Below are 6,000 nucleotides of genomic sequence, written 5' to 3' on the forward strand. Positions count from 1 at the left end.
ATTTCCCGGGCTTCATTAGCATAAGCGGGGAGCTGCCATTTTTAAATCCCCGCTGCTTCGAACCCCGTGCAGCGCGGCTACACGGGGCTCGAACTAGGTAGTTCGGACTAGGGTGCCTATTCCGAACTACCGGTACACCTCGTTTCACGAGGAGTAATGGTAGTTTGGAATAGGAACCTAGTCCAAACTACCTAGTTCGAGCCCCGTGTAGCCGCGCTGCACGGGGTTCGAAGCAGCGGGGATTTAAAAATGGCGGCTCCTCGCTTATGCTAATGAAGCCCGGGAAATTCAAATCCCGGGCTTCATTAGCAAGTGCGGTATGCATACATTACCCCGCTAGTTCGAACTAGCGGGGTAGTGTAGACATACCCTAATTGACTGAGAGGGACGCGCTGCTCTATCCTCTGCAGAAAGCTGCTACTGTAGCTGAAGGAGAAGTGCCTCTTCCCTAGCCAGGCAGCTCTGGCTGGGCAGGGCTCATTAAGGAGCTGTGGGGCCGTGCTGCTGCTCAGCTTAGAGGGAACCTTAGTGCACAGGGATGTCCTTGAAATCCTCCTGAAAGATTTCAATGACTCGTTCATTACTATGCAATCCCCCCCTACGGTTTTAGGGGTGGCAGCCTTATTTCTTCCTCCATGGTAGGACACTTTCCCATGCCAGTCAGAGATCACTTCAGCTGACACCATTGCAGGAAACAGACTAGCAGCATATGTGCCCAGATGGTGTTGGGAGCCAGCAGGCACTGTGCTCCCTATGCTTTCGCTACCCTCAGGAGTGAGGTATCTGCTAAAATCACCACCACCGGTGGAAATTTGTGCCAGCATTCAGTGTCATGGTCCTATACTCTTAGTTTCATGCAACTGAGCCTTGTCATTTCCCCAGCCAGCACATTCCCCCTGGCTGGTTGCATGGGTGGGGCAGTGCTGAGCATTCAGAAGCAGAAATGCCAATAAGCATCTTGTTTATGCATTAGGAGAACACAGACAGGGAGTTCTGAATCTTAACTTTTACTTTCCATTGGGACTATACAGACAGTGGTACCTTTGAGTTTCACCTGCAGCCTTTCATGGTAACCTTCCACACTGTGAAATGCCTGAGCTGGGGAAGAACAGAAAGGGCCAGGCCTGTCAACAGGGGAGGGCAATTGCCCCAGGGCTCAGTGATTCATAAGGCCCCAGAGCTCCCAGCCACCATCACTGCTACTGCCACAACCAGAGCCCTGGAGCCCTTTAAATCACCACCAAAGTCTCAGGCGGCATGACTGGGAAGAAGGGTGCAGCACAGCTTGGGTAGCACTGAGAGGCTGACTGCTCCAGCCCAGTTCTGAATGAGGCCCCACCCCTTCTACTTGAGGCCCAGCCCATTTTAGGAGCATGGAACCGTCTCTCCCACAGCTGGCCCAGGGACCTGGCATGTCTGTCAGCCCCTTTGGAAAGAAAATTGGGGGTGACGTGTGTGAGATAGTGTCAGTACCTTGCTGGTTGCTGTGCTTGGGCTGTGGATGACCCCTATTGGCCTCTGTCTGCAAGCACTGCCCAGTGGGGGGCATCTTGAGGGCCCCCATGACAGTGACCGAATCAGTTCTACCAGTTAAGGGAAGGGATGGAACAAAAGAAGTAAGTGTTAGGGAAAGGGTCAGTTGCTGGCTGGGTAACATGAAGGGAACAGCCTGAGCTGAGGGGCCCCTAACCCAAGGGGCCTGAGGCATCCTGGCCCTCACTCCTGTAACCACATCACATCTATGCTGTGCGGTATCCTGGAGAAGCAATAAACCCTCTATTCTATTGGCTGGCAGTGTGTTCTTGCTGCTACGGGGGTGCAGTGTCAGGGAAACCCCGATGCGTCGTCACAACATGATCAATGAGTGCAAACAACCGCTGCATCAGACTGTGAGAAATGGGTCTGGAGGATGAATGCTGCAGACAGCCTGGAGGGGAAAAGAACAGACAGGAGAGAGGCCCAAGAAAAGGAGAAGGAGATGCACCATGGCATATTGGGTCTTTTCCAGCAGCAAACACAATGCTGCAGACACTTGTGGACTGGCAGGTTCCAAAATTATGGACTCGCCTAGCTTGGCAGTCCATAGGGAACTTCAGTATAGCAACTCCCTACATCCCATCCAACACTCCACATAGCATCAGGGGCCATATCCCTCCTCCTGCCATTCCTGAGGGCATTAAGGACAACTACAATGTCATATACAGTAACTATGGTTTTCCCAGATCAGTGTACATGTAGATAAAATACTCTTTTTCCTTGTAAATTTGTTTGCTCCTTGTAAATTTCTGTTCCATTAGTTTATCAAATGTTTAACATATTTGCTTTGAAATTACGCAGATTTTTCTTTGCCCTGGTTTTGTTACGGAATGAAATTATATTATTTGGAAAATCATTCATTTTTATTAGTTTACAACATATGGTGCAGAGTGCTTAGCAGTTCTGAAAGCACCCTCTTGTAATTGTACAACGTGACATAACTCAGGATAGGTGAAAAAACTGTAATTATCATAAATGTACAGCAAGCATTACAAAATGAAAAAAATGCATTGACAGAGTTATATTCCTAGAGGTATATCAAGCACCACACAGTTCCTAACTGGCCCCAAAACAACAGAGCCATGTAGAGCACAGACTATAATGATGCAGTACTGTGACTCGCTGTCAAAATGCTCTTTTAAAGTCTCCCTGAAGTCCAAGTTGAGCTCTTATGATAGTCCTTGTGCCTGGCTGTTCAATCTTGGTCATTCCAACTCCATCCCCACAACAACTTTCCTCTCTTTGTTTCAAAGATATGGTACAGGACACAGCAGCCAGCTTTAATCATGAGGATGTTTTTTCCAGTGAGAACCAGTCTTGTGAATAAATCATGCCAGCATCCCTTCTGTCAACCAAGAGCACATTCAGCTGCCATTCTGCACCTGCTTTACCAGTAACTGAATCTTTCTTGGAGATGTCAAGATGGCCAGTGTATGCCTCCTCAAGGGAGCCGGAAGCAGGTAGGTTCCCCCAGGATCACTACTGGCATTTCAACATCAACACTGCAATCCACTAGTCCCTGCTATTAGCTTTCTGGACAGTCCTGTGCTCTTAAAGCTGTGAAAGTCATATACCTTCCCTGACCTGCCAACACCGATTTCAGTGAAGCATTCCCAGTGATCCACCAACATTTGCAAAAACATAGAAAAGTAACTCATGCTGTTAATGTACTCTGTTGCAAGGTGCGGTGGTGGAAAAACAGGGAAATGGGTGCTCTCTATTACTCCTCCGCAGTTCAGGAACCCCATTGCTGGAGTCCTGCACTTTGTCAAGAGCCCAAGTGCTGCATATTAGGAGACAATGAATGCTCCTGTATGCTTGCACGTCAATGATCCCACAGGAGATTTTCCAACTCTTCAATGATTTCCCACTGTCCAGTAGCGTCTGGCACTGCAAGTTTCCACACAGTGATCACCATTCTTTTGTCCGCTGTCATAGCAGCTCTCATTCTACTGTCCCTACGCTGGAGGGCTGGGGCACACTCGAAGCACAGATCAAGCAATGGGCAAGGAAGTTCTGCAGCCTCTGATCGTCATCCCAACCAAGGCCCATCCAAGGGCTTTTGGCACCATAAGTGAACTATGACTTTGGCCTTTGGCTCCACAGCCACATTCAATATTGAGCAAAATAAGAAGTCTAGAATGTCTAGTCTTGTCTTGGTATTTGTCAGATCAAACATATTTTTGCTTTGCTTGTTCTTTCATCTGCTCAGCTTTCCTTTTACGATCTTGAGCGCTAGGTGGTTTCTTTTTATCTGCCATGGTATTAATTTTCTGAAAAATGTTAAGCAACTGTTTCAACTAAATGATCAAAATAGAGAACAATGATAGCAAAGTAGAATACTATTTATGTTAAACTAAAAGATAAATTAATCAAAGTGATTAGTGAGAATGATTAAATGTACAGTAAATAACTCATGGAAAAAATTATGAATTTGCAATGCCAGGGGACAATAGAGTATGTAGCTCTCTACCTATTGAAATCTTTCCTGGTGAGTTACTGTGCAAGCGATGACATCATAGTAACATAAATCTGGAAAATTTTAATGTATTCTATCATTTCAACCTTCACTTAAAACTATTAAAAAAATTAAACAGAAGGTCAGAATTTCTATTATTATGAAACATTATTGCAATTAGAACGAAAAGGATTGTATATATTAAGTGAAACAAAATACAGGACTATGTAGCACTTTAAAGACTAATAAGATGGTTTATTAGGTGATGAGCTTTCGTGGGCCAGACCCACTTCCTCAGATCAAATAGTGGAAGAAAATTGTCACAACCATATATACCAAAGGATGCAATTTAAAAAAAATGAACACATATGAAAAGGACAAATCAAATTTCAGAACAGAAGGGGGATGGGGGGGGAGGTAAATGTAGCTTCCCTAATTATCACCTCTAATATCATTAGCTCACAGACATTTACCTGTCTGGTAAATGGGGTACGGGGCTGGGAAGGAAGCTCTGGGGCCAGGATGGAGGACATGCAGGGGGCCGGGGCCCGCTCCAGGCAGGACCAGGGGAGAGACCCAGCTCCAAATATTGCTGGAGCAGGGCCCCCAGCTCTGATTATTGGTGGAGCATGGGCACCACGAGCCCATATAACTCGCCGCCCATAGGAGCAACACTGACTCACCTGTTTGACTCCCCAACACAGGGCTACTGAGAATGACAGAACTGCCAGATGCCACCCCCAGACAGCGAACCCAAGTGCCACTCTTTTGAAGCTATGCCCCGTGACACATGTTAACTGTGTTTACATACACAACCATGCTCCACAATGTGAAATAAATATATAACTCGACTTCTAACATGGCAATAATGTGCTGTTTTACAAGTACAATATTTGATGCTTTCATTTATAAGAGAGAACATACTAATATATTTTTAAATAGAGAAAAAAATTCACTTCCATCTAATTTGGTGTTCCTTAAAGCGAAGTGTGCTAGGCGAACACCTAGCTCTTTTATATAGTCGGACCAACCCTGACCCCAAGCCTGCTTTACAATTCTGCCCCACTAGTCAGTGCTTGTTTCTTGGGCCCAGAATTGGCATTTCACTGTCTGCAGCTGCTCTGTGAATAACACCAACCTTGACTTGATTCCCTCCTCCCTCATGTCCCACGGCAATCTGTCCTCCAAGAAATGATCATGTTACCCACTGAGTCAGTTCTTCTTACATCTCTGTAAATGCTAAGGGTTTGGTACTTGCAACACTTAATTACAATAGTGCAGAGCTGTGCAGGTACCATGCATCACCAGGGATGGTGAAAAGTGAGGTGGGCTACACAGGTTCGTGGGATTTTGAAAAAAAGGCATAATTATTATTGCATGCTGGTTAGTTGACCTTCTTGCTCCCAGACACCCCTGTATGATTCATTTCTGCCTCACCATTTAGTTCCAAAACTTCCCAAAAGACTGTGTGCTGGGTGGTGGTGGGTTTCACACTGAGATATCTACCCATGGTGCACCACATGGCGCATTGACACAAGAACTCCTGAGGAGAATGCACAACACTGACACAAGGAGCCATGTTATGTGTTACTTGTGGTGGCTTCACACTGATGTCACATGCATCACCCAAAAGTTATAGTATCGACATGGCCTAGTAAACTGAGCTTGCTTATTACTTCTAGAAACCTAGCTGCATTTAATCTTTTAAAACTCTTTTGTAATAACTAATAAAAATATTCTTATCTCTTTGATTTTTTTTTCTGGCTGACCTTTTGTGTGTGTTTCAACAACAGCTTGACATTTGTGGGCAGAGGGATGGTTGTAAAAGTGACCTTTTGAAGGTGACTTCAAAGAGAAGAGCTCTGTCCCTGTATAGAAACCCAATAAAATGAAACAGAAAAAAAATCCCCTGGAAAATATGATGTGTGTCTAGTTCCTGAGCGTATTGAATTGTTGTAACTTTAGCTATTGACTAATGCAAAGCATATTGCATTGAAAGATGGGGA

This window comes from Pelodiscus sinensis, chromosome 10 (genome assembly GCF_052426305.1).
Source record: "Pelodiscus sinensis isolate ZL-2025 chromosome 10, ASM5242630v1, whole genome shotgun sequence".
Taxonomy (NCBI): Eukaryota; Metazoa; Chordata; order Testudines; family Trionychidae; genus Pelodiscus; species Pelodiscus sinensis.